Raw genomic sequence first — 22,628 nt, forward strand, 5'->3', positions numbered from 1 at the left:
TTCATCCTCTAGACCTTCTTTCTCTATCCCCATTCTCCCTCCTTTATCTTCTTCCCTTAATCTCCACACACACTCTCTCCCCCACCTCACCTTTTCTCCCCTCTGACCTTCCCTTTCCTCTTTATATCTTTGTGATATTTACTGTGCATCATTTAGGGTCTAGAAAAGGAAATGTCATGTTTTTAAATAATCATAATATGAACTGGTAAATAGAAAGTCACAAAAGAAAAGCATATATAATGCAATTCTTATTCAGGAAAAAAAAGCATTTCCCTTTAGCCTGGTGGTGGGGAAAAGATCAGTAAAATTTAATGGATGGAGGTTCTCTAAGTTGAGCCTAAAAGTACAGGTAGAATTTGGCCATGTGGGCATGTCAGGGCAAAGGAGCTTTCTGAGCAAAGGCACAGACATAGGAATGATTGAGTAGTTGGAGTAGTTCAGTTTGTTTAATTTACTATTAAATAGAAGAACAGGAAGTGAAGATGCAAGGTCAGAATCAGAAAATGAAGAATTTTAAATGCTACACTGAGTATTTGCAGTTTATTCATTAAGTAAGGGGAATTAATTTTTTTTGAGAAGATCCTTTCCATGGCTCATGAAGATTAACGTGGCAGTGAGGTATAGGATGGTTTGAAAGTGGCTGCTGTAATACCTCTTGCTAGATTACCAAGGTCCTCTTTTCCATTTAATGACTGTTGTGTGTTGGGTTTCCTGAGAAGGGATTTGGAGATTGAGCACACAAAGATCTGTTAAGGCATGCTCTTGGGAACAATACCTGTGGAAGGAAAGGGAAAGAAGCACAATTGATTATAGAGAGAAATCTCCCAAAAAAGATCTCAGATAACTTCAAGTGACAGTATGGCTCATCGTAATTGGGCTACTCATGGAGTGTGGGCTGCCTTAGAAAGGGGCAATGGGCTCAGGCAAGATGACTCTTCCATGGAAGTAATTCCTAAAAAACCTTGACAACTGAGTTCTGACAACAGTAGTCCCCATAGCTGAAGGAATAATTCCTTCAGTTCTGTCAGGAAACCTGGACAATACATCACAACCTCTACTACAATTGACTTGTTTATATCTTAATGTCTTAGGTGTGTCCCAATAGAACCTTGAATATCCTCTCTCAGAACACATCATATTCAACATTAATTATAGGCTTACTTATTTATCTTTGCAGCTGAAAGGTAATCTTTGTGTGGGCAAGAATTGTGCCCTATGGTTCTTTTATTCATACTATCTATGATGGTAAGAAATAGTGTTTAAGAAATAATTTTTGAATGAAAGAATAAAAAAATTAACTGCTTTAATAAAATCATGCCTTCTCTAGGGGTGCCTGGGTGGCTCAGTCAGTTAGGCGTCCAACTCTTGATTTCAGCTCAGCTCATGATCTCAGGGTTGTGAGATGGAGCCGCGCGTCAGGCTCTCTGCTCAGCCCCGAATCTGCTTGAGATTCTTTCTCTGCCTCTTCCCCTGCTCACTCATTCTCTCTCTCTCAAATAAAAATAAATAAAATCTTTTTAAAAACGTAAAAAATAAAATCATGCCATCTGCAAATTTAGCATGACAGATTAAGTGTTCTGAAAATACAAAAACAATTCAGTGATGCTTTAATATCTCAAATCAACCATGTCTCAAATCAAATACAGGGGAAATATTCCCTCTCAAGATGAATGATAGATTCCAGCCCTCCATTGTTTGGAATCTGCATTCATTTTAGGCATCTGATACAAATTGATATTTTTTTCATTCCAAAGCCAATAAATACTTTAGTTCCTTTATGAATTAGGGTCTTCTGGCTTGTTAAATAAAAATAATTATTTCTCCATTTTTAATCTTTTTTAGGGTAAGTTTTGGTTTAGGCAGACTGCCTTGAAATGTACTCTAGTATCCACCATGCATTTCCTAATCTCTGAATTGGCAGTCATTTGTAAAGTTGTTAGCCATTGTTGCTAATACCTATGTGCTTTTGTTTTAAGATATTGCTAAATATTCAAGCTTAATGATTGAATCAGCGAAGTGCAAAAAGAGTCCTGTGCTGGAAATTATTTGAAGACACAAATGAAGGGAAGATATGATTCCTGTATCTTAAATCTACAGTATTCTTTTGTTATTATTTTTTATTTTTATTTATTTATTTATTTTTTTATTATTATTTATTTGACAGAGAGAGACAGCCAGGGAGAGAGGGAACACAAGCAGGGGGAATGGGAGAGGAAGAAGCAGGCTCCCAGGGGAGGAGCCTGATGTGGGGCTCGATCCCAGAACGCCAGGATCATGCCCTGAGCCGAAGGCAGATGCTTAACGACTGCGCCACCCAGGTGCCCCTAAATCTACAGTATTCTTGATAGATAACACTTACAAGTTTAATCTACTCAGGAATAACCACAAAGCAATGTACAATGAGTACTGAGAAATGCTGAATAATTAAGGGGGAGGGAAGCAAGAAAAGGAGTAATCAAAGTGACAGTAGTTTATGGAGAAAAGATGTGGTATTTTAAAAAGGGCTTCAAAATTCTTTAACTCTTCTTGCAAAGAAAGGTGGAGTTGATATCTTCTCGCTTTGAGCATGGACGGGTTTGTGACTACTTTGATGCAAGAGAGTATAGCTAAAGTGACAGGTACGTGACTTCTGAGGCTATGTCAGAAAAGATCATGTAGCTTCTACACTGTTCTCTTGAAACACTAGCTCCATGGAGATTCGATTTCAGGAGAGTCTCTATCAAAACCCAGCCACCATGCTATGAGGAGTCGAAACCACATGGAGAGGCCATGTTTTAATACTCTGGTCAGTAGTCCCAATTGAGCCACACTTATAGATGAAGAAGACATATTGGAAGTGACACCTCCACATAGATGTTACAGCCCCCATCATTTGAGTCTTTCTAGTCCAATCCCCAGACATCGTGAAGCAAAAAGAGTCAATTTTATTGTACCTTTCTAGATATCCAACCTAATGATTTTATAAGTATAAGTAAATGGGGTGGTTTTACACCACTAAGTTTGGATTGACTTGTTAAACAGTGAATATAAGGGTAACAGAAAGCTTTATGAAGAAATGTATTTAAAAAAATATATTCTTATTGTGTTCTCAAACAATAAGTTGCTTTATTCTGGAAATATCATACATTTTTAATTTCTGTTGTTCCGTGCAGTAGGTGATTGAGATGGGGTGAGTTACTGAGGCACAATTTCCTCATACTAGTAGACAACAAAAGTGGCATTATAATTAATCATAAATTTAATGACATAATTTGAGATCTCCCTTTGTGTCACGTATTGTGCCAGCTGCCTTATATGAATTATTAATTTATTTTTTAAATATCCATCTTATTCCTCTAAAGTATGAACTATCATTATGTTTTACATATGAATATAATGAGGTTTAGATACTACATAAATAATGGCCCAAGGACATTCATACTTTCCATTCAAAGAGAGCTGGGAAGTGATTTAGGCTGGGTTAACACCAAAATCCGAAGTCTTAACTGCATTGATATAGGGCCTTTATTCTTGAGATAAAGTAGAAAAATATACAAAAGGAAGATAGTATAAAATGGCTTCTGGTAATTCTTCCCGTATATGGAAAATAATGAATGCGCCATAATATCTTAGTAACTTTCCATACTTTAATGCAAAATTTGGTGCAGAAAACTCTGGCTTGGACTGTCTTCCACAATATTTAGTAAGAGAAGGATCTTGAATTACTATAAATGCTGCATAAATTCAAGAGGATGATCTAAAAAGAATTCAACCAAGCATTGGCCCTTGAAGATAAAGATTTCTCATAAAGTAAAACGAATTATTGTCCTTGCCCATTGCACTAAAACTCTAATATGACAGTAACTAGAAAGCTGAAAAAAAAAATCATTTCAAGTAGGCCTTGTTTTGTGGCTCTGGCCCTACAGATTGATTTTATATGCAGGTTTAGCACTCGGCAGCTGCCAAAAGCCATCAGTGCAATAGCCCATTCAGAGGAACACAAAATTTGAAAAGACGACAGCCGGCAAGGACATGCTGTAAAAGGCAAAGTACAGATATGAGAAAGATCTGCTGGCCCATTCACCCAATCTGGACATTTACAATATCTAAAAAGAGAGGAGAAGACAGAGGAAAGACTAATATCAACTTTAAACATGTGAAATAGAGATCATCTGCTCATTAAATCTTATGTCTCTCCAAGAGAACTTAGAGTTGAAGAGAACTAGTTGAAATTGTATCATTTAAAGTAAGAAATCCCATTTGGCGTGGAGATGATGAGATTCTAGGAACTAGATATATATGAGAAGTGATGAGATCCCATGACAATTTGAATATAGCCCTCTTTTAGAGATGGCTTGAGCATAGGAGGGAAGGAGTAGATGATTGAGATGATCACTGGGATTAATTTTAACACCTTTGTCTTGTGCTGAGATGTTATAAAGTTAGGGTGTTTACTTCAAGAATTATGAAGTACTAGTATGAAGAGGACACTATAATCTTAACTTGGAATCTAATAGGGCTTTTACAATGTGAATCTTTAAATACAGCATTGTTGTGTGGATTTATGTCTCTTAATTCTCAAGATAGCTCTATATGTATCTCTAGAAAAGATCTGCTTTTTTAAATGGAATTACCAGGAGGTAAACATCAATTTAGATGCAAAATTTTGAAAGTAATGGAAAATTGAATCCATAATTATTCACACTTTCATTTCTATAATTCAGAAGGAATATCCCCTGATGTCGGTTTTATTTAACAAGATGTCAGTGATAACTTTGAGAAGAGATAATTCAAACCAACTGAAGTTCTAGATAATAAAGGACTTAGGGTGTAACTGAGCAGAGTGCCAGTGCACTGACCAGAGCCACGTGATGTTGGAACATGGACCACTTTCTGTGATGGGTCTGATGTTCACAATATGGCACACTGGTAGTAGACTAAAGTGGCATTCAGGAAGGAACTGTGGAGCCTAAGATATGGCTTGGATCCCACTGTGCTCTGCAGGCTTCAGTAAACGTTGACAAAGCATGCTGTCTGCTTTCAGCATGCACATTCAGATGTGCTTAAAGATCTAAGTAGTGTGAGCTCTGGAGTGACTCTGTGGCAAGGTGGAGTGGGAATTACAGATATCCTTTTAGTGACTTCTTGTTTGGAATTATTTTATGGCATCTGTCTGCTTACTGCCAATAAATGCAAATTCAGCTTAGAAGGCCAATAAGGCATCCAGATATTTGAATCAATACAGCATATTATTGAATAATTACAGTACTTTTCAAAGAAGGTGAACCGTGTAGTTGTTGGGTGGTAAATAATGAATGATACTAACTTTTTTTTTTAATGATTTTTTATTATATTATGTTAGTAACCATACAGTACATCCCCGGTTTTCGATGTAAGGCTCGATGATTCATTGGTTGTGTATAACACCCAGTGCACCATGCAATACGTGCCCTCCTTACTACCCATCACCGGTCTATCCCATTCCCCCACCCCCCTCCCCTCGGAGGCCCTCAGTTTGTTTCTCATAGTCCATAGTCTCTCATGTTTCATTCCCCCTTCTGATTACCCCCCCTTTCTTTATCCCTTTCTTCCCCTACCGATCATCCTAGTTCTTATGTTCCATAGATGAGAGAAATCATATGATAGTTGTCTTTCTCTGCTTGACTTATTTCACTTAGCATTATCTCCTCCAGTGCCGTCCATGTTGTAGCAAATGTTGAGAACTCGTTCTTTCTGAGAGCTGAGTAATATTCCATTGTATATATGGACCACAACTTCTTAATCCAGTCATCTGTTGAAGGGCATCTCGGCTCCTTCCACGATTTAGCTATTGTGGACATTGCTGCTATGAACATTGGGGTGCATATGGCCCTCCTCTTCACTACGTCTGTATCTTTGGGGTAAACACCCAGTAGTGCAATGGCTGGGTCATAGGGTAGCTCAATTTTTAACTTTTTAAGGGACCTCCACACTGTTTTCCAGAGTGGCTGTACCAACTTGCATTCCCACCAACAATGTAGGAGGGATCCCCTTTCTCCACATCCTCTCCAACAATTGTTGTCTCTTGCCTTGTCCATTTTTGTCATTCTAACTGGCGTAAGGTGGTATCTCAGTGTGGTTTTGATTTGAATTTCCTTGATGGCTAATGATTTTGAACATTTTTTCATGTGTCTGTTAGCCATTTGTATGTCTTCATTGGAAAAGTGTCTGTTCATATCTTCTGCCCATTTTTTGATTTGTTTATTTGTTTCTCTTGTATTGAGTTTGAGAAGTTCTTTGTAGATCTTGGATACCAGTCCTTTATCTGTAGTGTCATTTGCAAATATATTCTCCCATTCCGTGGGCTGCCTCTTAGTTTTTCTAACTGTTTCCTTGGCCGTGCAGAAACTTTCAATCTTGATGAAGTCCCATAAATTCATTTTATCTTTTGTTTCTCTTGCCTTTGGGGATGTGTCATGAAAAAGGTTGCTTTGGCCGATGTCGTAGAGGTTGCTGCCTATGTTCTCCTCTAGGATTTTGATGGATTCCTGTCTCACATCGAGGTCCTTCATCCATTTGGAGTTTGTTTTTGTGTATGGTGTGTGATAGTGGTCAAGTTTCATTCTTTTGCACGTAGCTGTCCAATTTTCCCAGCACCATTTATTGAAGAGACTGTCTTTTTTCCCACCGGATGTTTTTTCCTGCATTATCAAATATTAGTTGCCCAAAGAGCGGAGGGTCCATTTCTGGGTTCTCTATTCTGTTCCATTGGTCTATGTGTCTGTTTTTGTGCCAGTACCATGCTGTCTTTGTGATCACAGCTTTGTAGTACAGCTCAAAATCCGGCATTGTGATGCCCCCAGCTTTGTTTTTCCTTTTCAACAGTTCCTTGGAGATTCGGGGTCTTTTCTGGTTCCATACAAATTTAAGGACTATTTGTTCCAGTTCTTTGAAAAATGTCCTCGGTATTTTGATCGGGATAGCATTGAAATTGTAGATTGCTCTGGGTAGCATGGACATTTTAACTATGTTAATTCTTCCAATCCATGAGCATGGAATATCTTTCCATCTTTTTATGTCTTCCTCAATGTCTTTCAAGAGTGATTTATAGTTTCTAGAATATAGGTTCTTTACGTCTCTGGTTAAGTTAATTCCAAGGTAACGTATGATTTTTGGTGATATTGTAAATGGGATGGATTCCCTAATTTCTCTTTCTTCAGTCTCATTATTCGTGTATAGAAATGCAACTGATTTCTGAGCATTGATTTTGTATCCCGCCATGTTACTGAATTGCTCTATAACTTCTAATAGTTTGGGAGTGGCTTCTTTTGGGTTTTCCATATAGAGTATCATGTCATCTGAGAAGAGAGACATTTTGACTTCTTCTTTGCCGATTTGAATACCTTTGATCCCTTTTTGTTGTCTGATTGCTGTTGCAAGGACTTCTAGTACTATGTTGAATAATAGTGGCGAGAGTGGGCATCCTTGTCGAGTTCCTGATCTTAAGGGAAAGGCTTCCAGCTTTTCCTTTTATCCCTTTCTACCCCTACTGATCTTCCTAGTTCTTATCTTCCATAGATGAGAGAAATCGTACGATAATTGTCTTTCTCTGCTTGACTTATTTCATTTAGCATTATATCCTCCAGTGCCGTCCATGTTGCAGCAAATGTTGAGAACTCGTTCCTTCTGATAGCTTAGTAGTAGTCCATTGTATATATGGACCACAACTTCTGAATCCAGTCATCTGTTGAAGGGCATCTCGGTTCCTTCCACGATTTAGCTATTGTGGACAATGCTGCTATGAACATTGGGGTGCATATGGCCCTTCTCTTTACTACGTCTGTATCTTTGGGGTAAATACCCAGTAGTGCAATGGCTGGGTCATAGGGTAGCTCCATTTTTAACTTTTTAAGGGACCTCCACACTGTTTTCCAGAGTGGCTGTACCAACTTGCATTCCCACCAACAATGTAGGGGGATCCCCTTTCTCCACATCCTCTGCAGCAGTTGTTGTTTCTTGCCTTGTCAATTTTTGCCATTCTAACTGGAATAAGGTGGTATCTTAGTGTGGTCTTGATTTGAATTTCCCTGATGGCTAATGATTTTGAACATTTTTTCATGTGTCTGTTAGCCATTTATATGTCTTCATTGGAAAAGTGTCTGTTCATATCTTCTGCCCATTTTATGATTTGTTGATTTGTTTCAGCCCCAGGGCACGAGTGATGCAGCACCCACATGCAGCCCAGAAGCCCTGCTTTGTGCAGCCCGTGAGCAGAAAGGTCTATTTCTCCATGAGAGACAGCTGTAAGACTTACTGGAGCTCCTCCTCCTCCCCTGGAGCCGGAGCTCCCACTCCTCCAGCTCTTTGGCAGACAGCTCCATGGCCAGCTGCGAGTCACTATCAAAACGGCTCCTCTCACTTGAGGCTCCAGGGCACAGGCCTTCTGAGCTGGTGAGCAGGATCTCCTGGATGGCCCTGTGGGGAAAAAGAGGTGGAGAAAAGCAGCCCATTACCAGCAGCATCAGGGCCACAGCAGCACCTGCATTTACCTGTCCCCTGAGAGCACACCATGCAGGGCACTTTATATGCGCCCCACGGCCACGTTGCCATTCAGTCCCCTGTGGCTCTGGAGGTGTGAGTGCCGTGTATAGGTGAGAAATCCGAGGCTCAGGGAGGTGAACAAACCCGCTCAGGGTCTCCTCCCAGCTCCTCCTCCACTGTCTTCCCATTGATGTGTCCTAGGGCTCAGCCCAGGACACAGGAGCTCTTTAAGGCCTGGCGTCTGTCTTGTCCACCTCTGGGTGATCGGCACCCTACACAGGACCTGGTCTTCTGCACGTGATGGAGCTCGCGTGAGAGAAGAGACAAACCCCAAATACATCCTGAGAGGCCCCGCTGCTGCTCCCCCCATCCAGGTGGCAGTCGCGCTCCTCTTAGGAAGGTGCCTCTTACAACACTGGGTCCACCCTCTGCTGAGGCCAATGTGCGTGATGTGATCTATTGCTAAGATTTTGTGTGGTTTTGTTTTGTTTTTGGGGGTTTTGTTGTTGTTGTTATTGTTGTTGCTGCTGCTGCTTAAAAATGGCCTCAAAATCCACTTAGGAGAGTCTACAGCCACACAAAGGGAACTGCACTTGAGTGACAGACTGTATGAGCCACTGCAAGTTTCAGAACAGCCAGATTAAATGTTGTGACCAATTGAGAAACACTGGTGTCTGTTATGAGTTGTACTCAGTGTGACCACAATACCGCCACTGTCTAGAAAACACACTCCAATCCTTAGATTTCAAATGGTGCTGGGCCCCATGAGAGGCAGGAAACCAGGAGTACAGTAGAGCAGATCACCAGAACTAGAAGCTGGTTCTTTGAAAGAATCAATAAAACTGACAAACCACTGGCAAACTTCTCCAGAAGAATAGAGAAAGGACCCAAATTAATAAAATTATCAATGAAAAAGGAGAGGTCACAATCAACACCAAGGAAATTGGAAGGATTATTAGAAACTTTTACCAACAGCTATATGCCAATAAATTAAGCAATCTGGAAGAGATGGAGGCCTTCCTGGAAACCTATAAACTACCAAGACTGAAACAGGAAGAAATTGATTTCTTAAACAGGTCAATTAATTATGAAGAGATTGAGTCAGTGATAAACAACCTTCCAAATAACAAAACTCCAGGCCCGGATGGTTTTCCTGGGGAATTCTACCAAACATTCAAAGAAGAAATAATACCTATTCTCCTAAAGCTATTACAAAAAATAGAAACAGAAGGTCAGCTACCAAACTCATTCTATGAGGCCAATATTACCTTGATCCCCAAACCAGGCAAAGACCCCATCAAAAAGGAGAATTACAGACAGATTTCCCTAATGAATATGGATGCCAAAATCCTCAACAAGATCCTGGCTAATAGGATCCAAAAGTACATTAAAAGGATTATCCATCCAACATAATAAAAAAATATTATAAAAAAATAAGTGTTCTGTAAGTGTTCAAGCAGCTGCTGCCTCTAGAGAGGGGGCTTCGACGGCCACAGAGCAGGGAGGGTAGAGGTGTACTTCTCATCCTTTACGCGGGAGGATGCATTACCACTCCTCAGGAATGCCAGTTCCGTCCTGGTTCTGGTGAGGATGCAGGACCAGAGACTGGCTCGGGGGGTTGCTGGGGAAGCAAGCCGGCAAACCAACATTCTGGCCTTGGCCTCCTTTCCCTGTGGATGCCCTTCTCTGCCTGTGGAGCCTGTTTCTGCCAGGATAGAAGGGACCAGATTCTGATGCAGATGACAAGATAACATCACGCCTTTATCGCCCCCACCCCCCAGCAGACCCACATGGAGACACACAAAGGCTCTTGGCTGTCTTCCCTGGGAACCCTGCCTGGAGAGCCCTCCTGCTCTCCCACATCTTCTCAGGGGCACGCACCCATCCCTGGAGGAGAGGCATCATTTACTGGAGGGACTTAATTCAAAGAGGCTCTGAACAGGATAGAGGGTCAACTCCGGCCAGAGTGCTCTTGGTTTCAGACTCTGAGGGAGGGAGGCGGACTTCTGGGGGTACAGGGACAGCTGCATGTTCTGGGCAATGGTGGGGCTCAGCTCTGCTCTCTGGAGGGCCAAGGTCAGTTTGGCTCTGCCGTGGCCATGCCCTACACGCTGGAAACTCAGTCCTGTACCATCCGTCTTGTCCCGCGGGCCTCCTCAGACACCCCTTCCCTACCCCTGCTCCCACTGAACCCAAAAGGCATACTGAGTTGGCCCTTGCATGGCTGCCCACTGTAAGATCCTGAGACGGTATATCAAATGTTTGGCAAGAGTCACTGAGTAGAATGACTGAGGCTGTTCTCCCCACCCCATACCCACTTGACTGTCTGAGACTTGGCCTCTTGGTCACCTGCTCTGTGAGTCTCCTCTGCACCTGCCAGGGCACCCAGCACCGGGGACATGGCGGTATCAGCACACCTGCAGCCCCCCATCCTGCCTTCTGGGGAGCCCTCTACTGCATGTTCTCTGGCCTCCTGTTGGTCTGTCTGAAGTCCATGGTAGACCCTTACCCAGCTTTCCAGATCACACTGGATTGATGGCCTCTCAGTATCCCAACCACCATAACAAGAAAATGTTTATCAGCAAACCACCCACACATGGAAAGCCCCCCCGCCGCCCCACCCCAGCCCAGGGCCCCCCAAGCCCCGGAGTCTGTGCAGCTCAGTGGCTCTGTGGTTCTGGGGGCGGTACCATGCAAACACAAGGCAGTCAACTGTGAAGAGAAACTGCAAATCTCAAAGGAGGAAGGTAACAGGTAGGTGCATCCAAAGAAAGGATTAAATATCAAAGGATTAGGACAGGCCTTTAGGAACCTGGAGAGGCCCTTGAATGTTTTTGTTTTTGTTTTTTCCAAAACAAGCCAGGTCTGCTGGAGCCTGAGCCTTGTAAGGACAAAGGGAGTCTGCAGTGTCCTGCTCACTGGCTTGCAATTTCCTCAAAGACTCGCCAACAAAATCAGCTTGCTGTGTTTGCTTCCATGTGCTAAAAATCAGTGCTACTCCCAAACAGAACCCCAGTTGTGTTAAATGTAAGATTAAAGTATGAGCCACAGAGACAACCACAGTTTCTCTAGGGGCTTGTCCTGGCGACAGGCACCTTGCGAGTGCAGAAGGGGAATCTCCGCGTGAGGCGGAGAAGCTGGAAGGGTCCCCCGAACCTCTCTGCTGGTCCCCAGCGCACCCAAGGACTCACGTTAGGACCCATGCTCCCAGGTTATAAAAAAGGAAGACAGAAACATGTGGAATGAGTACCCAGCGCTGCTGGGTGAGCTGAGGGCTCAGGTTTGCAGCCCGGGATCTGAGCCCCAGCATCTTGAAGCAAGAGCGACCCTCCTCTCCTAAAAGTTGGCCTGCCACCGGGCCTGGCAGGATCGGCACCCAAAAGCACAAGGGATCTTGGGGTCTGCTCCTGAGGTGGGAGACAATGGGTAAGAACCACCTGAAGCTTTCAGGGGATCTCAACTCAATCACTTCCCTGTGCTTCTGTCAAACGGCAAAACTGAGGAGTGGTTCGTGAATGAGAAAAACGGGGAAACCTCTCAAAACCCAGTACAATCTGAGGGCTTCAGAGGGGAGGGGGGTGGGGGAATGGGGTAGGCTGGTCATGGGTAGTAAGGAGGGCACGTATTGCATGGTGCACTGGGTGTTATACGCAACTAATGAATCATGGAACTTACATCGAAAACTAGGGATGTACTGTATGGTGACTAACGTAATATAATAAAAAACTATTCTTATAAAAAAACAAACACCCGGTTGCCCTTTGACCTTATAAATTATTCAAGTCCTAGGATGCTAATGAATCGTAGGGGTTTGGAAACCAATCAAAGGAACCTCTGTTGCACTTGTGAGCCCTTGAAGTAGATTCACAGCGAGAGGCTTCGGAGTGCTCCGAGCTGTCTGCTGCTCACGGAACCCCACTGCTCAGCAGCCACTGCCCTCTCTCCCCGGGGTGACCCCTTCCTGGCTCGGGATGAAGCGGGGCCTCTCTGTGGGGGCCCATGTCTGCAGGTCCAAAGGCGGCAGCTATGGAAGATGCCCGTGTCTGCACGCCTGCCTGGGTCCCAGCTGGCTCACCGTCCTGCAGCATGCTCACCTCGTCCATCTCCGCACTGAAGTCACTGTCCCCGATGTCATTGGTGGCTTTCAGGCTCAGCTTGTAGGAAGTAAAGGGCCTCAGCCTGAAACACAGAAGAGCCACGAGGGCCTGAACCCCTCGCCTTTGTCCTGCTCGCAGCTCTGGCCACAGGGGGCGGGCAGCCAGGAGGAAGAGGCACTCAGTGACCACGGAATCTGTCCTGCCCAGGGAGGGGCCCTCAGGCAGCCGGCGCTGTCCTCACAGCCTACCCCCAGGAACAGAGGGCTTTCTGGGTGGAGGGGAGTGGGGAACGTCCAGGCGGGCCCAGGCTGGCGGTTCTACTCGGGGCCCCTCCTGTCATTAGAGCTTCTCCTGCAAAGCAAATCACCGCTCTCTGAGGGATGCGAGAATTTCTCAGGAGGAGCTGATTACTGCAGCCCTCCCAGGATTCAGAGCCAGAAAAGAGGGCCCGCCTAACCACTTCCTTGCTCGCCCAGAAGTGCCCCTTCGTGGGGGTCTCCCCTGGCCAGGCCCACCTGGCTCCAAAGACCATCTCCGCCTGCCCCTCGTTTCTACACTTGTTCAGCCGGCAAGAGCGCCACGCCCCGGACAGGCAGTGCCCGGGTTCACTGCACAGCAGTTCTGTCTGCTGGACGTGCTGTGATTCCCATTGCAAGGACGAGAAAATCGAGGCCCAGTGCCATTAAGGCCCTTGCCCCCTACCAGAGGACTGGCCAGAGGCTTGGCCGGGGCTGGAAGAGGATCTTGTGTTGGGGCAACCTCTCCGCCGTACCTGAGACACAGGTAAAGCCAGTTGTCCATGGGGGAAAATGTCCCCGCCTGCCTGCTGATGGGGATTTAAGGGGCACGAATACTCTGGGTGCGTGGCTCGTTGCCACCGCTCAGGCCTCCCTCCTTCCCTCCGTTGAGCAGGTCCGTGTTGATGGTCTCCTGTGCTGAGCTCTGTACCACACATACTCCAGACAGACTTCTAAGCAGAGGACGTTCCAGTCTTCCTTGGGTCACTGGCTGGCCTGCTCCTGTGGCTTTCCTTGCCATTACTTCTGAAGGATCAGATGAGGAGACCCCCCCCCCACCCCTGCCCCGCTGGCAACAGCTCTGTTTCAGGCAAGGCTCTGCCCCTGTGTCCATCTCCCAGACCAGGAGAGCAGGAGTGGCTCTGGACTCTGCCTGCTTCCTCAGCTACCAGTGGGCAAACCCTCACCGCCTCTATGCTGGGCCTCTGTCCTCCCTCCCAGGCCAACCTGTAAACTCGTGGGTTTCAAACCGAGCACCGTGGAACCCCCGGAGGCTCTGAGGGATCCTCTAGGAGACCAGAGGGTTCCCATGCCTCCCGAGTCAGACAACAGCAGCCCCATTTCCATCTGATTTGCAAATGGGGTCTGGGTAATCCTTTGCCTACAGGAAGGTTCCTGTGTTTTCAAAGACTGATAACTATCTTTGGACACTGGATCAGAAGAATCGTCCTCTTTGGGGCGCCTGGGTAGCGCAGTCGTTAAAGCGTCTGCCTTCGGCTCAGGGCGTGATCCCGGCGTACCGGGATCGAGTCCCACATCGGGCTCCTCCGCTGTGAGCCTGCTTCTTCCCTCCCACTCCCCCTGCTGTCTTCCCTCTAACGCTGGCTGTCTCTCTGTCACATAAATAAATAAAATCTTAAAAAAAAAAAAAGAAGAAGAATCGTCCTCTAACTGTTTCATATGCCCTCCTGCCTAAGATGGGAGTACAGTGGTTCTCTGTCGGCCGGCACCTCAAAGGATGCTCTCGTGCCAGCTTGCCCTACTATGGCTGGTCCGCGACTGCAGGTCTGTCTCCTGACCTCTCTGTGCCCCCATTCCACAGCTGGAGAAGGCATGCCAGGCGACCTTGCTTTGGCCCTGGCTGTCCTGGGGGTGCTTCCAAAGTTCCATCCTTAAGAATGCTCTTTGTTCCTGGTTTCTGGGGGAGCTATCCTTTATAAAGTTAAAACAAATTGTTTCCTATCTGTTTCTGGCTTCCTAGGAACTATTTTATCTAATTCTGGTGACAACTACATGGTTTTCTCCTTGGGTTCCTGCCTCAACCACCTGAGGCCCCATATTTGCATTAGCTTCTCTTTCTTAGATTAGACGGTGGCCCAGGGTGGTTGTCAGGAACGTGCACTCTGAAGCCCAACAGCCTACATGCTAACCCCCACATAGCCTTGGGCAGGTCAGTGAGCCAGAAGCATCTCACCTGGGCTGACAGAAGCACTGAGATCATGAGGCGGTCATGCAGCTTCCGTTCAGAAGCAGCACAGGAAAGAGACTCTAGTACCCAGGGCGCGCTCACTGCATCCTGGCTGCTCTCCTTATCATCAGGACCCTCTGGCAGCAGCTCAAGTGGCCCCAGGAAGAGCCCGTGCCCTGCACACTGTCCTCTAGGCCCATCCATCCCCTCACCAAACCCACCATGATTTGTAAGTAAACGTTCCCCTTCTGGACGACTGTCTGCCTTCCCCCACAGGGACAGGGACCAAGGTGGTCTCCTTTACTGCTGTGCCCTGAGCACCAAGAACAAGGCCCCGCACCTAGGAGGTGCTTGGTGAGGAAGGGAGGAGGAGAGGAAGGAAGGGGAGGGAGGGAGGAAGGAAGGAATGGGGTAGGACTTGGGAGGGGTGAATGAGAGGACGCTCGTCACCATCAACATGGTGTCTGGCACATGTCAGCATGCCAGAAACGACCCTCGTCCTTGTATTTAGTGCTCGTGTTCACCTAGCATGTTACCTTGAGGACATGTGTCAGACGTGTCATTGATCCCTCCATGTTTAGCACCTACTGTTCTCTAACGCTTTGTTTTGGAACCTGAGGCAGGGCCGCCTCCTCCATTCCCACCCCAGCACACACAGCAGGGGTGCAGTTCACACACTTCAGACAGCTGGAACCTTCCGCCAGGGTCTGAGGTCAAGCCGAGGGTTCACGGAGAGCAGGAAGCAGAGCTCCCAGCTTTAGGCCTGTTTCCCGGGCTCGTGTCATTTACAGGACTGTTAGCTGTCTCGGGGGCCACAGGGCACACCCAGGGGCTGAGCTGCAGGAGCACCCTCTCCTCGGGGTAGGAAGCCCACTACGTGCCCTAAAAACAGACCAAGAGGGACCCAGCAGCAGTGAAGGGAGCTCCATGGGAGGTGACCACAGTCCCAGTGTCCCCTCTCCTGGTCCCCGACTCCTGCAAGTTCACCCAGCCCTTCCTCCTCATTCCTGCATAGCCAGTCCTTGAGACCCCTGGTCTACCTCCCAGTCCTGAACTGGCCTCCACCCGCCCCCGGGCTCTTGCCATGCTCCCCCCTGAGGCAGAACAGGACTTCAGGGCTGGTGACCTGTGAAGAAAGGCACAAACCATCCTGGACCCTCTTCCTCAACCCCTCTCATTTCCCCCAGTTCTGTTCCCTGTTCACACACCACGCCCACATCAGGGTCGGCCCAACCAGAATCCAGAGTCTGGTCCTGGCATCCAAGCCTGGGGAAGTCCTCAAACTTCTCTGAGCCTCCCTTTATTCATCTGTGAGAATGGCGGTACCGGTACCCGGCCCTCCCAGGGCTGCCATGACAGTCACAGGACATGACCCCCTCATGGAATAGGCGTATCCTACATGTGACCTCCTCTTTCTTGTCTTCCCAAAGTCCTCCTCTACCCCTGCCCACAGTGACCTCGTTGTCCCCAGGTGCATCCGCCACACACAGACTCCCTTGTCCTCTCCCACTCAGCACCCTCTACCCACCAGCTTTCTGCCATCCACCCTCGAAACTGGCTGGATTTAGGTAAATGTTTGAGGTAACACCTTTTCCTAAACTCCAGCTGTCTGGGGAGGGAACAGGTCAGTGGCTCAGGATGCTCACTGTCCAAGCTCGCAGGAAGCAAGCACAGTTAGAAACCAAGCTTGTGCTTGACCTGCCTGTTCAGCTCCACAGCCAAAGTACTCGGGTGGGGGTGGCACGGAGGCGGCTTCCTGTCCCTGTCCCTGCCACGGAGCTGGAGGCAGAGTCTCATACACAGAAGGAGCTCCCTACATTCACTTGCCCGGTTTGGTTATGAAAATAAAGCCTGAGTCCTGATCATTTTAGAGGCTACCTACCGCTGCCTTTATGCCTCATCTATTCAGAACTCGTGATTAGCACCACAAAGATCAAAGAATATTGAACCCATGCAGGATATCCCTGGCCATTTAAATTAACCTGACCTTTCACGTGGCTTTATTTTTTAAAATGGCATGGAAGAAGAAAAGAAAGAACCCCGTGGAGATGGGGCCAGCATCCTGACTTGAACTGAATCCCTCTAGTTTCACACAGTAATCCCCTTCCGGCCCTCCTGGTTGGGTCCATCGCATCGCCCTGGGGACACGCAGAGGAACAGCAGGACCTGTTATCGGTGGATACACAGCTGTCAGCTGAGCTCACACTGCTGCTGTCTCATCCTAGTAACACCCAGAATGCCTGTGTGGCTCTGGGCCCACGGGCCTTCTCCTCCTCTATGGTACTGCATGTCTGCGGGATGCAGCCCCGATATGTCCCTCAACCCAGAACCTCCCTCCTGCTCCAGACCCACACCCTCTAAATGTGGGGACGGCCACTTGATGTAGATGGCGAAACTTTTTGCTTTGAACTTTGATTTAAACTTTTATGTTTTCTGGTCATTGGCAGATTTCAAGCAATCGGCAAACGTCAAATATAACAAGAACGTCGAGAAAGAGGAGGTTAAAGTTGCTCTGAGGCTGTTGAACAGGAGGGAGGCCACACCACGGCCACATGCAAAGTGCTGCTTTCCTAGAAACTCGGCCCATGGCGTGTGTCTGCTGACGAGTGGAAGAGACCCTGGAGGGGATGGACCACAGCGTCTCCCACACCAAATCAAACTGTCTGCCGGGAAACATGGCCCCTCCTTTCCAACGTGACGTCCCCTGCTCACCATTGTCTGTTTGATCTCAGGAAGCTCCGGGACAGAAAGGCCATTGGAGTTCCTTTTTCTCCTGTCTTTCACATGGCTACCCAAAGAGGTGACTCCCTGTGATGCCCAGTGCTGACCACACCCACGTGTGCATCACGTGGCACCCCAGTCACATGCTTACACCTTGAACCCAGGAGAGGGAGCTCCTTTTCTCTCTAAACTTTGCTGTTGCCCCATGTCAGAGGCAGAGACAGAGCCACATGCCAGCCCCCACTCCTCCCCCACAGCTTGAACTGCGCTGGGGGAGAGGGTGCCTGAGGATCAAGGCCGGTGCAGGAGCTCCCCCACCCCGGCTGCTCCTTTCCCTTGGCTGAGGTTCAGCAGCATGCAGAAGCTGAGCTGGGGAGCCTTGCAAAGGAGGTGCACCCGTGGGAGGTGCTGGCGCTTCAGGCGAATATGACCTTTGCGATCCTCAGCTCTCCTCTGTAGAATGGGGACGATGATTCTCCCCCGCTGGGCTAACATGTGGGCTCGATGAGAAATGTGAGATTTTACAGCACAGTGCTCAGAATAGGGGGGGGATCAGTACATGGTGTTCTATCTGAAAGGTGAGAGGAACATTGGCCAGCCTGGGAATGGGGTATAGACCTCCTCCATCATCCCAATGAGAGGTGCTGGCCAGGGTCCTGGAACCCTCAGCAGGTGGGACACGCTCCTTCGTGGCCCCCTCACAGCTTGACGTGACCTTCAGGGAATGTGACCACAGTCAGGGCCAGAGGAGGAGGACAGGAAAGATGCGAGGCCAGCTCCCCAGACAGGCCTGCCCACCAGAAAGACCCAGGGGGCTTCTACAGGGTGGCGTGAGCCTGCACAGCCCAGGTCTGCTTGTGGAGACACAAAGCCTGAGGTCACTTCTGAGAATCCTCACCTAGATGGTTCGATAGCCCTGGTCCCCTATGAGCCATCATAAAGGAGAATGCCCTGGTCTCCAACCATAGCGCGGGGGGGGGGGGGGTGCCCTCATCCCCCACTGCAGAGGGGGCTACCTTGGTCTCCCACTGTAGAGGGGGTGCCCTGCTCTCCCACCATAGAGAGGGGGGTGCCCTGGTCCTTTACTGCAGAGGGGAGGGTGTCCTGGTCCCTCACTGCAGAAGGGGTGCTCTGGTCCCTCACTGTAGAAGGGGGTGGGAACATGAGGAGGGGCCCCAATGAGGCTGTAGGTGCCAAGAACTTAGCTGTGATGGTTGGCACCACTCCCCTCCACCTTTGCTTGGTGGTTCCCTCAGCAGCTGGATAAATGCTGGGTTCTCAAGGTGCAGTGGGGATGCCTCTGCCATTTCCCTTCTCAGCCATCACTAATGGACGACAGAACAAGTCTGCCTTGCTGACTAGGACAGAGAGCACAAAGAGAAGGTGCAACTCTCTCAGCCTGTGACACCCCTTCCCCCCACCTCCCCCTCCTCCACATCTGCCTCTCAGGGGATAGGGCACTAGAGCCCATACTTCCAGGCTCCCTGGCCCCATCATCTGTGCCTCATCAATCTCTGGGACCTGGGGTATGCACATGACATGCACAGGGCATGCCCAGAGGACAGACCCAGGGCAGAGGCCAGAGCAGCTCCAGGAGGTGGGAGTCCTGGTCCCTGGTACAGGGAGTGTGCACTAGGAGAAGAGAGCTCAGCTGTCCGGGTGCGTCTCTGGCCCACACATATTCCCTGCTCTGTTCCCTGGGGAGGGCGTGCCTGGCTCTGGATACCTTTCAACAGCACAGGCTTTGGCCTTGTGGGGGATGGATGAGGAGTACGTCTGCTGCTCTCTCCGGGGGCAGCTGTCACACCTGCACAGTGAAGTAGTGGATGGGGGGGGGGGGGCGCCATCGCTGCCCGGGACCCACTGGAGCTGGAGGCTGTGCGCAGTCACTTCTGACTGTGACACCAGGAGTTCTCGGATGGCGGGGGGGGGGGGGCACTGGACGCTCTGCAACCAAAACAGAACAGACCAGGGACACGTGACCGGCTGCTTCTCCAGGAAGGCACCATGTCAGCTCAAGCATAAGGACGCGGGCTGCCCATGAGGGCAGAGAACAGGGAGGTCATTCCCAGTTCCGCAAGCACCTGCGGCTCCCTCACGGCCAATTCTGGACCTGCCCCAGCCTGGACCTCATGGGAGACCCTGGCTTGCTCCCAAAGCGCTGCTCTCTCCTGTCGGAGACAGTCGGACAGACAGGAGGATGAGCCCACATGTGCTCTGTGGCAAACACACATCCCTACAACATCTCGAAGTTGACACCTGGGCTCTGCTGAGCACATCCAGGCCCCTGTGGACTCTTCCTGTGATCTCAGGCTCAGTGCATCTGTCATACTGACTCCTTCTTCCTGGAAGCCAACCCGAGCCTGAAACACAGACGGTGTCCCACTTGGCTTCTCCGGGACGTGTCACCGCCGCTCTGTCCCCACAGTGCTGGCGACTGGGAGTGCAGAGCGCAGGGAGCGGGGACCTGGCTCCCGAGCGTGGATCGTTCCCAGCATGCATCTCCCTGTCCCATCAATTGCAGCAGAGAAACCCCACAGAGGAAGGAATAATTGATTAATTGTTTATCATGAAGAAAGTGCTGAATTTCCCTAGGGGGTTGCATCAACTCTGAGGAAGATGGCAAGAGCCTTTGGGAGAGGCACTCAGGGCCCTGAGCATGCCCCAGACAAGGGGGAGCCTGAGGACCTGGGCCAAAGCTGCAGGAGGGGTTCTCCTGGTGCCTGTCCCCGGTCTCGCCAACCCCACCCCTGTGCTGGCAGCTGCAGGTCAGACAGCGCTATGTGCCAAAAGCCAGGGGCCAACTATGCATGGCTGTCTCTCCACCCACCTCAAGCTTTGGCGTCTCCAGTGACTTCAAGGCTTCCTTCCTCCAGTTAGCAGTAGAGGTAACCTTGTCAGAGGAGGGGCTGTGCATTTGTCTTCATCCTTGGGGGACTGAGGCTCGGCGGTTGAGGTCGGGGGACTCACAGCAGGCTACGGCCTTCCCCTGGAAGGTGTGGAGCCCTGGAAGCTCTGAAGCCACAGATGGGGGACACCAGCGTCCCCCCGTTGGCCATCGCAAGGGTCAGCCATGTGCCTGGGCTGAGCAGCCCTGTCCTGAGCAGCTGGGTGTTCCAGCCAGGGCGGCCTCCGAGCAGGTGCCAGAGCTCAGTGGGCCCTTCCACCTTGTGGGGCATCAGCTTCCCCAGCTGCTCAGCCTGCTTGTGAGGGAATTTGAGAGAGCAGTGAGCCGCAGTGCCTGGAAGGTGGCCAGAGTGTGGCACGGGCTCAGTGCACGCTAGGCTCCTTTGCCTTCTACCTTTTGTAGGTTTCGGATCGGCCCTTGGGATGGTTTTCCAAGCACTCTGGGCTCAATTCATGCCTCCCTAAGACTGTCTAGATCTTCTCCTAGAGTGATCCCGCAGGCCACGGGGACACTGGCTCACATTCTGAGTGCAGCCATGGCACCAGCTCTGTCCCCGGAGTTCTGCGGACCATTCTGGCCCTCGGGCTTCCCAAGAGGCCACCAGGTGAGTGCAGGGAACAGAGAGGGGAAGGGCCTTGCCTAAGGTCACACAGCTCCAGAGCCTGATGGTTGGGGACTCCCAGAGCCCACCCATTTACTCTGTGCGCAAGCACCTTCCTGTCATCCTCTTCCCTGAGACCTCTGGGTCTGGCCCTGATCTCCCAACCTGGAGTTGGGGCGGCCCTGGGGAGGGAGTCTACTGAGGCAGATTCCAGAGTGAGGCTGGAGGGCATGTCAGGCGCTCGCTGAGATGGGAACCCACAGCAGATTTCTGTAGGTGGAGGAGACTGAGTGTCTGTGGAGGGTGTCCACGTCACGGCTTCACAGCTGTGTCCCCGGCAAATGACTGAATCCATCTGGGCCCCACTTCTGTAGAACTGGGGCTCACAGCACTTTGTTCCCCAGGCCTTTGTGAGGATAAACCAAGACAATGTACAATAAACATCTCACCAGTGCTTGGAACGGAAGCAGTGTCCGTGGAGACAGATCTCCCTATGACTGCTGGGTAGAAAACTTGTTTATTGAGCCCCTGCTGAGCTGGGCACCTGGTTTTGAACATCAGCCATCAAGTGCCTGGCTTCAGGGAGCTGCACTCCAACAGGATGACTCAGAGCCACCCTGGGCCAGTTACACAACCTCGCTGAGCCGCGTCTCCAGCTTTAAACCTTGGACATTCCTGTCTTTCTGGTAAATGGGCTGTGCAGACATGCGACAGTGCAGGGCCTGACCCAGGAAGCCATGGACCCAGCAAGTTCATGGCTCTCATTTAGGCCCAGCTCTCCTCCCCACAGCACCACAACAGTGGACTTGGGCCCCGGGGTCGTACGTCTCTTCTCAGTGGTGATGACAGTGGCCACCAGCAGCAGCCCATAGTGGTGTTTCATCTTGGCCAAAAGCCTGAAGATGTATGCCAACTCCAGGGCCAGCTTGGCTGCTGTGAACTGCCTCACTGTGGTCCCCACTTCCACCGACGTGAACGTGCTGGGGCTTTTGCTGGCCAGGCGGTAGGAGATCTGGTACCCTGTGGACAGGGCAGGAGGACCACCCTTCGGTCACATCAACGCCCTCGGACACCCGCATTCCCGCCACCCAGCCACCACCGCTCTGCTTTCTTTCCCCGACATTCTTCCTCCTCTGCCAGCATCTGAGAGGGAGGGCACAGCCATGTTGATGGATGGAGACTCTGAGTGCTGGGACCCCATGACCCTCGTTCCCCTTCATCCTTCCCGCCACCAAGATGTGGACAGTTTCATCTTCCCCAGGGCTGTTGGAGCTGAGAGAACATGGCAGGAACCAACCAGTGCTCCTGAGGGGCAGGCCCAGTGCTCCCTGCTTTTTCTCTTCCTCCTCACCCCTCCTGCCACCCCCCCCTTATCCTCCCAGGGCCCAGGGCAGTGCCTCCTCCTAGAATGTTCCTTCAAGTGTGCCCTTCTCCCACGGTTACATGTCTTTCCTCTCAGTCATCCTCCCTGTCTGTCCACAGATCCCAGCTTTGGGAATGGGAGCTGGTGCAGCTCAGCATTGACTCCTGCTGTCGGCCCCTCCTCTGCGCCCACCCCCAGGAAACCCCAGCGTGGCCCCCATCCTGGGGGTTCCCC

The sequence above is a fragment of the Ursus americanus genome, chromosome 35 (genome assembly GCF_024610735.1).
Source record: "Ursus americanus isolate L20-20 chromosome 35, mUrsAme1.1.p, whole genome shotgun sequence".
NCBI lineage: Eukaryota > Metazoa > Chordata > Mammalia > Carnivora > Ursidae > Ursus > Ursus americanus.